The sequence below is a fragment of the Gopherus evgoodei genome, unplaced genomic scaffold, assembly GCF_007399415.2.
Source record: "Gopherus evgoodei ecotype Sinaloan lineage unplaced genomic scaffold, rGopEvg1_v1.p scaffold_105_arrow_ctg1, whole genome shotgun sequence".
NCBI classification, from domain to species: domain Eukaryota; kingdom Metazoa; phylum Chordata; order Testudines; family Testudinidae; genus Gopherus; species Gopherus evgoodei.
Genome location: NW_022059768.1, coordinates 15,243 through 32,125, shown reverse-complemented (window position 1 = coordinate 32,125; position 16,883 = coordinate 15,243). Strand labels below are relative to the sequence as shown.

The following is a 16,883-nucleotide window of genomic DNA, read 5'->3' as shown; positions in this document are numbered from 1 at the left end:
TTTATGGGGGACCGCACTGCAAGTAACTGAACAAGCTAGTTTCAGCAGAACAGCAGAGACAGGGAATGGGAGCAGATAAGAGTTGGTTGAACTCCTTTGGGGTCATGGCCCATGGGTTAAGAGCCTCTGAACTAGTGTAATGAAAAAGTTTCCTGGTAGTTTAAAAACAAATGATTTGGCTTTCTGGGGGCTTACTCAGCTTCTCTATTGTTAGTATTTCCTTGGTACACTGTGACTGATACGGTTCTCTGATTTCTAAAGTATTAGTAATGATATCAGCATCTATTCCCACCCTCCTGACATTGTCCATAGGGAAGGATCTGAAATGGCTGATTAGCGGCTGGGATATTGACGGCCCTATGGAACCTCTGAAAGGTGTCTTATTTTTTAAAGGGAACACTATCAGGTTTTTCATTCATATATTTCTTTTTTTAAAAAAGCAGCTTTTCTTAGTAATGTCTCCATTAAACACTTCATATCATTGATCATCAATCTAATTGGCCCTTCACCATCTGTGCTGTTTACTTTTAGTATCCCACTCAGCTTGGACAATGAAAAAAGTACAATCGTCTGTTTTCCCTTGACTCTGGAGGAACTAACAGTGACTCTAGCATTAAGGCTGAGCTGAGATTTTGCCTTTGATGGGACCTTAAACCCTCTCAGGAGTTGAAAAAGTGGCTGGGCTTTAAAAAGCTAAACTGATACAGAATGTGCATCAGATACAGGACACTGGAGTAGATGGACCACAGATCTGAGCTGGTATGACAATTCCTAGCTCCCTATGAGAGATGTTCCTGTTAATACTACTTGATATGTCAGCACCATGGTTAGTGAGGGTTCCTTATGCATCTGAGGAAGTGGGTATTCACCCACGAAAGCTCATGCTCCAAAACGTCTGTTAGTCTATAAGGTGCCACAGGATTCTTTGCTGCTTTTACAGATCCAGACTAACACGGCTACCCCTCTGATACTTGCTCCAACAGTGCTATCTGTGGCATAAATGGGGAGCAAGGAGTGGCCAGTGGCTCTGCAAACTGTATTCATTGGCCAAAATTATGATATGGGGGAGTAGTATGAAAGTTGCACTAGGTACATGGCTCTCATAGTGATGAGCTTGGTATCAAACCCTTAACTGAGAGAGGTGAGGGGTGCAGTTGCTCTATGCTGTGTGGGGAAGAGGGGATTTCATCCCCAAACCTACTCTGTATTGTAGTTCCCCCATGCAAAGCCAACGTAAATGGGCTTTGCATAGGGAATGGGAATTTGATGCTAAGGGCCAATCTTGCACTACTGATGCCAGTGGGATTTTGCGATAGACTTCAGTAGAAGCTCCCTATGTGAGCAAACGGACTAAGGAAGCACAAAATACATGCAGCTGAGGAAGTGGGTATTCACCCACGAAAGCTCATGCTCCAAAACGTCTGTTAGTCTATAAGGTGCCACAGGATTCTTTGCTGCTTTTACTGTTGGAGCAATGGCTCAGGGTTCACAAAAGCTACAGCATCTCATGGTTTGGCTTCTCCATGGATTGACTACCCAGAACCATGCTGGTTCTGATACATTTTGGACATTGGGTGCCCATGCTAGGGGAGCAAGATTCATGTCACAGTAAAATGGTTGCTTTTTCCTTCTCTCTTCCCCTTGTTTTTTCAATGTACCTACCGAACTTTCATCCTGCATCAGTGGAACCTTTCTCATCTGTGAGCGAGATAAGTGGTTGCACACTGAGAAAATCCTGTAAGAGAGCTGGGGGAGGGGGAGAGATGAGAATTAAGTGACACTTGCAATGTAGAAATCCCTAACATACTTAATACAGCTAGAGTGCTTTACATCTTCCAAGCACTTTGCAAATGTTAGCTTGCCCTCGAAGCCCCTCAGGATAAGTATTATCACATCAGGAATAATGTCCCAGTGCCGTACCTTCCATCACCTCCTGGCATATTGCCTTTTGAAGTTTTCCAAGTAAATGACAGATTCTTGTCTCCCCAGGGCTTGCCGCTTGTCCATTGGCTGGAAGACAAGAGATGACAAGTTTATTGCTTAGCTTTCCCTAGGGACAGAAAGTAAACATGACTCTGCTTTCATCAGTTACACACTGAACTGAGTTAAAAACCAGAGAGAGGAGCTCAGCTGAGGGAGAAGTTCTTGACTATGCTAATTCTTCAGAGTACATTCTCTTTATTTCAGAGAAATTGTGAAAGTGACCAGGAAGAAGATCTTTCCCAAAGCAATGGCAGTCGTCTGAGAAAAAGCAGCATACTTTAGTGTCTCTAATATTCTACACTAGAGAGACATGTGAGGAAAACCTCATCCTGGCTAAAAATGCAGCCCTAACAGCAAAGCTGGTTTATGGTCAGATTCAGTGATGATGTGCTGCTCACTTTCCAACTTACACAGAGCACCTGCATAATATTATTCAAAATCCGCTGAAAACTTGCAAAACTGGGGAGTCCGGATTTCCCGAGAAGTGCGGCAGCACCGACACTGTCAGAATAATTTTACTTGTAGAGCTTTTCATTCTTCTATGAATTCATCTCTGAACTGTGATATCACCTGTATCCAGAACATTGTTTTTACTGACATTCTCTTAAGTGTAGTGCAATTCACATTCTGAGCCATATATAAGAATGTGTGAATTAATACCACTGGATCAGTCTTTATGGCAGTGAAGCTGTTATTGCTTCTTAAGCAAACTTTTACAAATCATTTTTATTGTTTTGTTATTAGTAACACAGACACACGTGTCTGAGAGGTGTCTGCAATAATACCACTATCCTTGTCGTGATGAAAAGTCATCCTGTTTTTCCATTTAATCATCGAAGGCACTAGCCTGCTAGCATGGAAATGGTGTAAGGAGTGGACCTGAGTGGATTTTTTTTGCAGAAAATAGTATGCATTTTTCAGTGAACTGAAACTATTCACCGAATCAACACAATGGACTGAATAGTTTCAGCAAAAAAAAATTGTTTTCCAAAGACTGAGATCCTATTGGCAAAAGACGGAGAAGTCGTGGTGCCGCCACTTCCTTCTAAGCTTTAGCCTGGTGGTTAGGGCACTTATGCCAAACCCGGATTTAGTTCCCCCTTCTACCTGAGATGGAGAAAGGATTTGAACTTGGGGCTCCCTCAGTGCAAAAAAGTGCCCTAGCCACTGGGCTATGGAATATTCTGATGTGGCGCTTGCTCAGTCTCTCCTATAGAAACCTTTTTACAGTGTATAAAGAATTAAATAGTCATTGGAGCAGGAATCTGATCTGGTGTCTTCCACCTCAGCCACCAGGTATAGAGTCTGTCCCACACTCTGCCTGGACCAATGACTATTTGTGCTTTATCCTAGGGACCACTCTCTATAAATCTGTGAAAATAAGCTCTCTACTGGTATAACTGCATTCACACTAGGGGGTTGCACCACTTTAACTATATTGGTCTCTAAGCCAATGTTGTTAAATTGGTACCAAAAGTATGTGGAGACCAACCCTTTATTTTGGATTGGATGTAGGTAAAACCACAAAGCAAACTCTTTGTTCTACAAAATTTCACCTGATTTGAATGGTTTTGTATCCGAAGCTTGAGATTTTAACGGATTAGAGTTGTAAGTTTGTGTTGAAACATCACACCAGGTCAATTTTGCCTGGCTTCAGGTTTCACAGTGACCATTTTGCAAAGCTTTAAAAATCAGGTTTGAGTCATAGCTTTCTATCCTCTTTTAAGTGGGGATAAAAACATGCCTAGTACATTCGTCAGGAGGAAGTATTCCAGCATCCAAGAAGGAAGAGGTAGAGAAAGTGGAAGCAGAAAGGAAAGCGTGAGGGAAGAGACACAATGGTAAGCAGATGGGAAGTAATCAGGGAGGAGGAATGACTGAAAGGGACAGCTAGGAAGGGGGTGGATAGATAGAGAACTGGGGAGGTTAGAAAAGACCAGAGGAGAGAAGGGAAAATAGGGTTAGGAGGATTCTAAAGGAAAGGGACAGGAAGAGGAGTGTTTCCACCAAATGTCAGACCACAGTCTGAAGCAGCTGATGTCAAAAATAGGCTACCTCATGTTCAACAGTGCTCTAGACCATGGCTAAGTCTGCGGTGATCCTCAGCCTGTAAAGCCTTGTTTTCACTAGGATAAAAAGGTGTGTTCCGAATTTGAGTTAGCAGGGGTGGCTAGGGTTTATCTTGATCTGCTAACTCATGATAAAACTACAAGTGCCTTGTCTTTACTAGCATTTTCCTCGTGATAGTTCATTCAAGTTAAGAAGATACTTTTTTCCGATTGAAGACAATGCCTAACTGATCAATTACGGGGTATCAGAATTATGCAGCAACCTTTTTCTCTCTCCTCTAGATTTCTACAATACATTCTTAGCTGCTCTTGACTTCCCTTCCCTTGTTATATTTGTTCAGAAGTCTGATTCTAAACTCTTTGAGATGGAGCCTCAGATGGCATAACTTGTTCTACTTCCATGGAAGTTAATGAGCTATGGCAATTTAAGACCAGCTGATGCTGTGCCTCAGTGTTTCTACTGTTTCCTTGCTCTCTCCTTAACCTCAGGGACCGGCATTGTCTTGGTAGCTCCTTTTTCTCTTTCCCCACAGAGAAATAAGTGCTACATCTTTGTTTGTTACAAGTTGCTTCCAAAAATTCACTTCTCACAGCAGTAGTGCCTCCTTTCCAACCCTGATGATAGTGAAGTAGAAGTTAGATTACTGAGAGCTAGATAGACATTGTGCATGACAAATCTGAACCAGCACTTAGATACTATGCTGATAGGCCACTGTAGAAACGTCTAGGGTAGGTGATTGGAACTATGGACTTGAGCATTGTTTGGAATATTTATTGTAAAATCTGAGGTTGCTGGCCTACTTTTAAAAAAATAACTTAATTCTGCTTTGATCAACTGTTCCGTGAGTACTAAGCCTTGTTTTTAATTGAGGACAACAGCCTTCTGTAGCTAGACCAGGTACTGCAGCAGCATCTGAACACCAGAATGGCATTGTGAGGAACGCTGAGTTTGGCTTACTTGTCAGCACCGCTTTGCAGAACAAACACTCCTCTTTGCACTTTTTATATTGAAGAATCAGCCAGGTACCCAACAGAGCAATGTTTCTACCCATTTTCTTCTTTGCTTACTCTCTGCAGTTCTCTATGTGTATAATATTTAAGAGCTCCTAAATGAAGGTAAGTTTTCTAATTATTACAGTTTAAGTCACTAAGAATTCATGTTTATTTCAGTGTACAAACTTTCAGGAGAGGGATGTTTCATGTATCTGAGCCACTTGGTCATATGTACGTCCTTAAAACCTTCTTTAACTAGTTTACACTGTTTGTACAGCAGTATGTATTAGATCTGATTCTTCATCTCTCCCATCTTCTAAAGTCCTGAACCATTATCACTTTTCTAATAAGGTATCCAGACAGTATGTAATTGATGAACACTGGCTAAAATGCAGCTATATCACATGGACCAAGCAAAATATCAATTCTGTTTTTATGCAGTATTCTAAATAGCCCAATTGACTATTAAGGATGAAAGGGGATTATAATATTACTTTTAACATAAATGGTACAAAATCAATATTTAAACCCAGGTTTTGATCAATTATATTGTACAATCATACTGAGGACTTCCAACACTGTCTGTAATGTGTTCTATATGTTGTAATATACCACACTCAGATAAATATATATAGCTTTGTTAGCTGTTGTGCTGATATTTTAATGTACTGTTGGCTTAATATTATTGTTATTTTCCTGGTTCTACATCTTAAATTATACTTGCTCTTCTACTCACTCACCCAATATCTCTGTGTTTACAAGCTAATGGAGACCAAGTCTTCAGTGTATTGTTCAGTTACCTATTTTTATATTTTTTTTAAAAACAGAATATATCAGTGTCATAAACAGATAGTTAAGGGTTAACGTCTCTTTTACCTGTAAAGGGTTAAGCAGCTCAGTAAACCTGGCTGACACCTGACCAGAGGACCAATGGGGGGACAAGATACTTTCAAATGTGGGTGGAGGGAAGTCTTTGTTTGTGTTTTTTTTTCTTCGTTGTTCACTTTTGGGGCTAAGAGGGACCAGATGTGCACCCAGGTTCTCTTCAATCTTTCTGAAATAGTCTCTGAGGTTTCCAAATAGTAAGTACTAGCTAGAAAATGCGGATTAGTCTTATGTTTGTTTTCTTCACTTGTACATGTGTATTTTGCTGGAAGGATTTTTACCTCTGTTTGCTGTACTTTGAATTTCAGGCTAGTGGGGAGGCTCTAGGCTACATGAATCTGAATACTCTGTAGACATTCACCATCCTGAGTTACAGAGATAATTTTTACTTATTCTTACTTTTATTAAAAGCTTTCCTTTTTTTTTAGAGCCTGATTGATTTTTCCTTGTTTTAAGACCCAAGGGGATTGGGTCTGAATTCACCAGGGACTAGTGGGGGGAAAGGAGTGGGAAATGTTAATTTCTCCTTCTTTCTAAGATCCAATGAGTTTGGGTCTTGTTCACTAGGGAATTGGGGAAGCCTCTCAAGGCAATCCAGGGAGGGGAAAGTCTGGGAGGGGGAAGGAGGGGGAATGGTTTATTTCTCCTTGTTTTAAGACCCAAGGCGTTTGGGTCTGGGGTTCCCCAGGGGAGGTTTTGGGGGAAGAGAAAGTGTGCCAAACACTATATTTTTGGCTGGTGGCAGCACTATCAGATCTAAGCTAGGAATTAAGCTTAGAAGGGTACATGCAGGTCCCCACATTTGTACTCTAAAGTTCAAAGTGAAGAAAATACCTCACCAATCAGCTTGTGTAGACTTAAACATTGGACTAAAAGTGAATTTGCACTGTAGTAATGGATACATAAACAGAGAATAGTGTATAGAAAAACTATTTTCTTTTCATTCCATAGAGGAATATTTATAAAGAGAACACTAAAAATATACATTTTAAAAATCAATGGGTCCTCCACTTGTCTCCCAGTTTCTAAGTTCAGGATTCTCTTTGTCCTGTCCCATGTGATGGTGCTCAGATTAGCCTGAGTTTATCAGAAAGAATTTGAACCTGCTGAGCACCCAAACCTCTCATTTGAAGTCTGCATGAAAATCAGGCCCGAGCCCTGGTAATAGTAACATCCTGGATTATAACATCAGCCATTGCTTTGGGCCCAGTCCTGTGGGGAGTTGAATGCCCTCACCTCCCGCTGAAGTCAATATGAGTTAGCATTTTTCAGGATTTTGGCCTTTAGTTTTGGCTGTACCCCTGTGTAACTAAGAACATGAGTATGCAGTAATAACCATAACTGTACAGTCACTCACAGATAAAACAGCATTGCCCTCCTTTCCTTACTATGTTCTGTGAGCCTGTAGCTTCACATGACTTGTATGACTTGTATGGGATGTGGCATTCAGTGCAAGAGAACCACCAGGGGGTGTTATAGGCAACACTCATATTTGAGCAAAACTATTTCCGGATCTTTTTTCAAATACTAATTCAATGCCTGTGTATATTTTGGAGGTTTCAGTGCAAACTCCAGTCACTGATTTACTAGTACGTTTCTTTCCCAATGTATTTGTAACTTTGAAGTCTATACGTATTCCTATATATTCTGTTGAGATGAAATTCACTCCTGTACAGAAGGACCAGTACATAGGAGTGAATTTCACTCTTAATCATTTGGAATCTTAAATACAATTGTCCTAGTACAACAGCCTTGAGTTTCCCCTTGATACCAAAAGTAGAATGTAAGAATGTACTTCATTTTAATGGTTGCACATGTTACAGGACTTGCCTCTTTGGGAGAAGATCTATATTTTTAATGCATGCCTGGCCCCTTGGGAATCTGAAGAAGGAGGATACAGTAGTCTCACTAAAGAATAAATAAATATGTTGTTATGAATTAATTGATATATGGATATTTTATTATTGGTGCACCCGTGCTGTTTTTAACCTTTGTACCTGTTTTTATTAGGAGAAATACTCAGATTTTTATTGAGAACCTGGCAAGAATACAAACTCTATCAGAACACATGAAATATCTTTGTCATTCTGAGTGGCAAATAAAACTTTGCAAAATAGTAATATGTGTAATCTCCTTATTTCCCTGTGCGTTTGTGTGGATGGAGAGGGAAGCATGGTCCAGTGGTTAACTGGGATGCTGGCGACTCAGTTTTAGCTCTGCCACAGACTTTCTGTGAAGACTTGGGCAAGTCACTTATCCTCACTGGGCCACAGTTCCACATCCGTAGAATGGAGAGAACAACACTTCTGAACGTCAGAGCAGTTCTGCAATGCTAAATAAATGAAAGATTGTGAGGCATTCAGATATTACATTAATGTGGGACATAGAAATACCTGAGAGAGAATTGAAAAAATTTTCTACTGTTCTGCTGCCATATCAGAAATGCTATCACATGCTCTGCCTCTGTGCTCAGTCAGATTTGTCCCTGAGGGTAGATGCTGAAGAGAGCTGTGTAAAGCTGCTAGAGTTTCTGTCCATTTTGCAAACCTGGGGCAGGATGTTCATGCAGCAGGGAAATTAAGCTGATCCTAAGGGTCTCGGAAGCAAGTGTTACACAGGTCCTATGATGTCAACCATAGCAGTGTGCCAGCAGACAGGCAAGAAAAAAGTAGGCTGACTCACTAAGCATGCCAGGCTCAAGATGTGGCATGGAATGCAAGAGCACTTAGGCTGCTGGCAGCCTCGGTGGAGCTGATTTAGGGTGCCAGTCAGCTTGGAGCTGGAAGTGGTAGAAGAGTTGCAGCACTGCTGGCTGGTGCATTCTGTCTGCTGCAGAAGGCAGCCATTTGGAGAGGGGTAGGGCTCAGAGGATATGAAGTTCCAACCCCCTAGTGACAGAAGAATCCTGTGGCACCTTATAGACTAACAGATGTATTGGAGCATGAGCTTTCGTGGGTGAATACCCACTTCATCAGGCGTCTGACAAAGTGGGTATTCACCCACGAAAGCTTATGCTCCAATACATCTGTTAGTCTATAAGGTGCCACAGGACTCTGTCGCTTTCTACAGATCCAGACTACCATGGCTACCCCTCTGATACTTAACCCCCAAGTGCCAGTGCCTAGAGGAGTTGCCTCAACATTTGCCTGGAACAAATGTCATCTCTTTTCTACATCAGCTGCTGACTTGTCAGAGTTGCACCCCAGAGCTGGTGCCTGGCACCAGTGCAGTCCAGCAGCTGGCTGGCTGGGGGAGTTGTGGGGACCTAGGGCACTGGACATGGCAGGCTGAAATGGAAGTGTGTTGGAGACAGCACGGCAGTGCTGCATGAGTCAGAAAAACAAGCAAACCAAAAAGCTCCGGTCACTATTCCACCCGTTTAGCATTTGCAGGGGGATAACAAGAGAGACACTGGAGAGCAGGATCCCAGTGCAGGAGTCGGACATCACAGCCAGCAGGGCCTTCTGGCCTGAGGTTCACTAGAGCTGGGCAAGCTCCTGAGAATTTTCCCACAAATAAACATTTGAATTTTTCAAACAAATGTGCTTTGGACATGTCTGCACCCCTTTTGAATTTGCTCTCAGGTTGGACTGGCTTGGAGGCTCACAGTGAGGAAGGCTAATGCAGTGGCTAGGGCCATAGGTGCTGACTCCAGGGGTGCTCTGGGGTTGGAGCACCCACGGGGAAAAATTGGTGGGTGCTCAGCACTCACCGGCAGCTCCCCGCCCTGCCCCCACACCCCAGCTCGCATCCACCTCCTCCCCTGAGCGTGCCTCATGCCCACTTTTCCCTTCTAGCTCCCAGCACTTGCGCTGCGAAACAGCTGTTTCACGCGCCTGAGAGGGAGTGGGGAGGAGGGGGAACGCGGCGCGCTCGGGGAACAGGCGGGCCCGGGGCAGGGATTTGGGGAAAGGGGTTCAATGGGGCAGGGAGAGGGCAGAGTTGGGGTGGAGACGTTGGGAAAGGGGTTGGAATGGGGGCAGGGCAGGGAAAAGGTGGAGTCGGGGTGGGGGGAATGCAAGCACTCACTGGTGCCAGGGAAAGCTGCTGCCTATGGCTAGGGCACAACCTAGGACTTGGGAAACCTGTGTTTAATTCCTTGCTGTGCCACAGTCTTCACATGTGGCCTTGGGCAAGTCACTTAAGCTCTCTGTGCCTCAGCATCCGATCTGTAAAATGGGGGTAATAGCACTGCCTTGCCTCACAGTGAGGAGAAATACATTCAAGACTGAGGCACTCAGATACCACAGCAGACAAAAGAGCAAATTCTAATCTTGTGCTCACAAAAAGCTCATTTGAAACTTGCTTTTTACAAGCATTTGCACCAGACACCTGAGGACCAATGCAACACTTCTTCAATCAGCGATCAGACGCGTGCCAGGTGACTTCCATAGCCAATCGCATCTAAGCAACTCAGCTTTAATTTCAAGTAGCTAGCCAGGGAGCAAAGGAAACTTGCAAAACGTGCTGTTGAATAAGGAATGACACGGAGAACATTGCCATCTTCTCTGTGTATTTTGCCAACAGAAGTGAAATTAGTCAAATCGATTCTTCATTAGGAATTATTGTCCTTCATGCTCTTTATTTCAGAAGAACCTTTTTACTGCCATAGACATCTTAGGCCACAATTACCTCACTCAATAGGAACTGACTTTACCCTTGCATTTCAAAGGTCTGTTTCCAGGATCAAGTTCCTAATCAGTCTAAAATTCACCCTTGTAGTTTTACCTTTTATGCTTAATTATTATTAACCTTTTGAAGTTGTTCAAAAGACCTAGATTTAATTTGCATTCTGTTAATTGTGTGAATACACAGGATGATGCTTATCAATGGCATCCTGGTATCCTAAAAACTAAGATAGTATGTGGAGTGCACCTGGTTTTGGTTTCACTCTTCTGTCAGATTTCTTCAAAAATAGAGGTTGCCAACTCAGAAGACATGCTGCTCCCAAACTGAGTTCCACTGTTAACTGCTCCCCGAAAACCCTTTCTTCCCATGAAGCGCCTATGAATTCTTCTCTTCTTCCTATCTGTTAACCAGCTGTATGCCACCTGCAGACTGATGAATACTTGATTGAATTTCTCTCATCTTAGTCTAAGATCCATCTCAAGACATTCAGAAGGGACTGATTTTCTACCAAAATACCTGCATAATACCTTTCTTTATACACATTGGGCCAGATCAGAGTAGCTTTGCTCATAATTAGCAGTACCTTAATCTGCAAATAGTCCATTTTGAAATCAATAGGAAAATGCATACAGTGTAAGCAATCAGGTATCGGAATCTGGCCCTTTGGCTCTGGGCTCAATTAGTGGCTGTGCTAACCTGGACCAGATGGCATTTTGGCTAACATCCTGGTTCTGAATCCTGTCTCTGTACACCCCTCCCAATGAGCCTCTTTCAAGTGTCCCTCTGTTTTTAATCTTTATTACCACACATTCTCATGATAATTGTCAGATGTCTGAGATGAACAGCCCTTGTATACAGGCTCTCCAAACTTAGTTGATCACTAGGCTATCTTCCATATTGTGCCACCTTCTGTTTATCAGTGCCCTACTGATTTTCACTAGGAATAATTTTTCCTCTTCAACAAGACTGACAGATGCCTCCTCTTTCTTAATATTGGATGAGCCATAAAGTCCTATGTAAATAGAACTAGCTTTAAAAAAAACCTGACTACTTTTCTCATTAATTTTGAATGGACCAAAAAAAGGCCAAAACATGTTAGCCAAAGATGATGAGTGTATTGCTCAAGGACTGCCCTGTCTTACCCAGGTCAAGGTCTATGTCACAAGAAGCTCTGCCGTCCTCTGGATGAGAAAGGCAATGCTTTACTAAATCAGTTACGAAAATTTATTGTGCAGGCCTCCCCACACACTTTCGCTAGATAGATAGGCTAATGCAAATGCACTATATAGCTTCTATTTTCGATAAAGAAGGCTACACTGCCATCTGAAGGCAGTACTACACACCAGCCTATGTAGATCTGAATTTCTCCACTCAGAGAATGTATACATTTTCTTAGGGGTATATGACATTTCTCAGTTAGACAAGGTCATTGTCTAACAAATCATCCAGGGTAGTTCTGTTACAAACCTAGTTACATCTGGAGTTTTATATATATGTATATATATATTTCTGTATTCTTTCTCTCTGAGGATAGTATATTGTAGCTTGCACTTTTCTGCGTAAATTGTTCACTTTAAATATGAGTGAAACTCATTTATTTTGCTGACTAACATCACTTTGACTATATCTTACCTTCTAACTTGTAAAGGTACATATATACTTCAATTGAAAGTGTGCTGGTATTTGGTTTGTGTCTGGAAAAATTAACATGAACTTTTGAGACATCTGTTGGTGTCCAAATACTCAATACTAATTGTTGCTAGTAGACCAGGATAAATCACTCGTTAGAGACTGATCTTGTCATTGGAAAAATATAAATTTAGAGGGAAGAAAAGTGTGTTCAACCAATGTGTTAAAGGTAATCATTTATGAAAATTTTGCTATCTTACATGTAACATATTTAAAACTCTCCTTAAATTCTTATATTAAGGGTATATTCTCCTCACTGCTTGAATATAATAATTCCTAGGCTTAATATTATACTGTTATGTTGAATTATGCCATGGTATTAATTTTTTTTAATCCTTCTAGTTCTATATCAGGGGTCGGCAACCTTTCAGAAGTGGTGTGCCAATCTTCATTTATTAACTCTAATTTAAGGTTTTGCATGCCAGTAATACATTTTAATGTTTTTAGAAGGTCTCTCTCTCCAAGTCTATATATTATCTAACTAAACTAGTGTTGTATTGTAAAATAAACAATGTTTTAAAAGTGTTTAAGAAGCTTCATTTAAAATTAAATTAAAATGTTGATCTTATGCCACCAACCCACTCAGCCCGCTGCTGGTCTGGGGTTCTGTTCACCTAGGCCGGCAGTTGGCGGACTGGGGCCTGCGGCCGGAACCCCAGCTGGGAAGGGTCTGGCAGCCAGAACCCCAGACCGGCAGCAGGCTGTGTGGCGCTGGTGGCCGGGACCCCAGACCGGCAGTGGGCTGAGCGGCTCAGCTCACTGCCGCTCAGGGGTTTCATCCTCCAGTTCCTGCCAGCTGGGATCCCGGCTGACAGACCAACTCAGCCGAGTGCCAGTCTGGGGTCCTGGCCCTGCTCACATACGGTGGGTATCTACCTTCTCCCTGGTTCTGGCCCATTCTCTTCCTCTCTCTGCACTGAGCTGAGAGTTCAAGTGGACCGAGCACAGGGCTGGGGGTGAAGGGTCTGGCCAGAAGCTAGAATAAAGGAGGGGGCTCAGGGTTGGGGCAGGAGGTTTGGGTGTGGGGGCACTTACCTGGGCAGCTCCCATGTGGTGTGAGGGGTGTAGGTGGGAATGTGAGTGAGGGTGCAGGGGCTCCTGTTTGGTGCTCAGGGTGGGGGTGGGAATGTGCAGGGTGCATGGGATGTGGGGGGGCTGGGGATGTGAGAGGTGCAAGAGTCAGGGCAGAGGGCTGGGGGCATGTGAGGGGGGTGCAGGTGTCAGGGTAGGGGGACTGGGTATCTGTGGGGGTGTGGGGGTGACAGTAAGGGCTGAGGTCATGGGGGGGTCAAGGAGTCAACAGAGGGCTGGGTGACACAGGGCTCAGGGCAAAGAGCTTGGTGACTGCACCCCCCCAGAACCCCCAACTCCCACCGGTTCTTGTCCCAACTACCCCCTCCTGGGATCCACCCCCTATCTAAGCCTCCCTGCCCCTTATCTCCTGACTTCCTCCCCTAGAATGCTACCTCCTACCTGTCCTCTGACTGTCCCAACCCTTATCCACAACCCCACACCCTGGACTTCTGTGCCTCTCGAATTGCCCCGACAGGATCCCCAGAACTCTAAATTCAGGTGTGGTTTAGAATCCCTGTAAGACAAATGTCAGGTCTCTATTAAAAATAGGTCTCTTTCTGCAGCTACATCACATTCAACACAGATTCCATTTTCTACACATTTGCAGCATCTCCCAGGATGAGCTGAACAGAAACGTCACTTCCATTTTTCCCATCTCTAACTAGCTAGGGATTGCATTTCCCAAATAATAGACAACATGCAGCTGATTAGGGAGGAGATATCTTCAGGAGTGACCTCCTGCAAGGCCTGGGCCACAACAGCTTTTGGAGCCCAATGCATGGGGATTTTGCTAAGTTACAAGCAGAGCCGGCTCTAACATTTCTGCCGCCCCAAGCAAAAACTAAGAGCACCGCCCCCCACCCCCCAGCGTGACGTTGCGCCGCCCAAGTCGCCGCCCCCCCCCAGCATGACGTCGCACCATCCAAGTCACAGCCCCCCAGCACCGTGGCCAACCAAGTCCCCTCCTCCCCCAGCATCGTGTCACACCGCCCAAGTGGCTGTTAGGAAGATGATCCTGTCCTGAAAGTGCCCATCACCACCAGATAAAGAAACAGATCTTAAGATGGTTAAAGAAAACTTAGTTTGAAAGCAGCCTGTTTGGCAAGAAATCACTTCTTAATGCTTGTGGTTGCGAAACCCTCATTTTTGTATTGTTTTATCTTTATGGCCACCATTTTTACAATATTAATCAGTCTGGTTCTCTAACTGGTTTTGTCTGCTGTACAATTAATTTTGCTAGGTGTAAGTTAATTAGGGTAATGGGATACAATTGGTTTGAGAATTATGCTTCAATGTGTTAGGATTTGGTTAATTAAATTTCAGTACAATGATTGGTTAAGCAAAGGTGTAGCTGAGAATATTACTATATAAACTGAGACAAACAGGAGGGGGAACAGGAACGGGGAACAGGGACACAGGGTAAATGCTCTGTGGTATCAGAGCTGGTAAGGGGGACACAGGGAAAATGCTCTGTGGTGTCAGAGAGGGTAAGGGGGTGTAAGCCGGTTGTGTCGGGGCACGTCCCCCTCAGGCGCGGCGAGGAGCCAGGGCGCCTCCTTACGCTCTGCAGTCCGGGTAGGCTTAGCTCTCAGCAGGTGTTGAGCGGGATACCGGGTCTGTAAACAGGGTAGAGCCCCGGCCCTCTAGCCGGGGTCGGGGCTCTCAAAGTCAATAAGCCCCGGCCCTTGGACAGGGCGGGCAGCAATAGTTCAGGCTCAGGCCTCTAGCGAGGCTGAGCAAACACAGTATCAGCCCAGGCCCTTGGTCCGGGCGGGGCACCAAACACAAGTCTAAATCGCTCTGGCCCTTTGGGTCAGGGCAGCGCAGTGGCAATAGGCGGGAAGAGGGGGAGTCTGCCACCTGGTTACGGGTGGCAGGGGGAACACAGGCCCTCCCACTCCACTGCGTTCCAGCCTGGGGCCCTAGCAGCGGTCAAGACCCGCTGCGGTCAGTGGGGATCCTGGCCGCAACACACTGACATGGGTTCGGGCTCTTCAGGAGCCGAACCAGGGTCGGCTATCTGCGGGCCACTTCCAACCTCCCCCTCTCTGGGTACCTGGTCCTTGCCAGCATCGTCTGGGGGGTCCCAGACCATCGGCTCCTCCGGGTACCGGTCGTGGGGAAGCTCAGGCCACTCCTCGGAGTATCGGGCACATGGCAGGTCAGGCCGACGTTCCTCCGGGTACCGGGTCTGAGGCAAGTCCAGCCAGCGCTCCTCGGGGTAGTGGGCGCGGGGCAGGTCTGGCCAGCGTTCCTCTGGGTAGTGGGCGCGAGGCAGGTCCGGGTAGCACTCCTCCGGGTAATGGGCGTGAGGCAGGTCAGGCCAGCGCTCCTCTGGGTAGTGGGCGCAGGGCAGGTCCGGCCCAGCAGGAGCCCAGGCACCAGCGTCTGTCCTCTCCGGCAGCCTGCGCCCAACTGAGTGCTGGGGCCGGGCTTTTATACTTCCTGTCCCGCCCCTTGACTTCCAGGGGGCGGGGACAGGCCGTGCTGACTCCGCCCACTGAGGCGTCTGTTCTGGCTCGTCCCCCTCAGGCGCGGCGGGGAGCCAGGGCGCCTCCTTACAGGGGGACACAGAGTAAATGCTCTGCAGTGTAAGAGCAGGTAAGGATGACACGGGGAAAATGCTCTGCAGTGTCAGAGCTGGTAAGGGAGACATGCTGCCGAAGACCCCAGGCCCCCTAAATCCTCTGGGCAGCCCTGGGTGACAGTCATTCCCTTGTCTCTGTCGGGTATTCCATTGATGTAGGTTACTCCCAGCTAGTCCTTAATGACCCATTCATATCACCCCATGACAGCTACGTGACAAAACACCTCACGTCTCCTGCTCCTTATAATCATAGCAATACCAGTCACAGCAGGAAACTGAGGTGTGTATTGGCATCATACAAGTATCACCAAAAGTCGCACCTCTATCTCAGACACACTGCTCACAGCCCCTGGAGAGAAAGCAAAGCACAGGAACTGGACGTTAGTCCAGCAAACACAGTGGAGGACAAGCTGCAATCCTCACACACTGGTCAAAAAGGGGAGGCATATGGGTCCCTACCCATAGAGAGGGGCTGGCTAGAGGCCTGATACTTGAGGAGCCATTCCTTGAGCAGACCATGGAGGCAGGTCAAAGGCTTAGCTACCCCTGAACTGTGACATTGCAAAAGCACATTTTGGGGCATTAGGAAATCTAGTGACTCAGGCGTAATGGGAGGGAGAATTAAACTCTCCCAGTGGGAGGAGAAGGCTGGGGAATTAAACCTAAAATTCAGGAGCAATAGCCTCTAATTCTTCTGGAAAAGGAGAATGTAAGAAACAAGAACTGGGCCATGCAACCTCAGGAGGGACAGACTCAAAGATCCAAGGAGCCTGGAGGGAAGACAGTTTATGACTGCTGGAGATGGGGAGAGGGGGGACAAGACTCCCTCCAAACTCTCACTCTTCTTGACCCCGACCTGATTTTATGATCAGTGACCTAGTCTCACGTCTTGTGGGCAATTTTATACTCGCTAAAGGTAAGATGTCATGATCAGAGTATTGCTTATTAGCTTGGAACATGCGTGGAGGGGCAAG

The 16,883-nt window shown here is 45.2% G+C and overlaps 1 long non-coding RNA gene across 1 annotated transcript; it reads right to left on the bottom strand.

Annotated features, from left to right (window-relative positions):
- Positions 1-922: 922 nt before the first annotated feature.
- On the bottom strand, positions 923-15,418 carry LOC115639701. Its single transcript, XR_003997734.1, has 3 exons — positions 15,379-15,418; positions 1,921-2,010; positions 923-1,746 (listed from the first exon to the last, which is right to left on the bottom strand). It is a non-coding gene; the product is annotated as an uncharacterized LOC115639701 (long non-coding RNA).
- Positions 15,419-16,883: the final 1,465 nt, after the last annotated feature.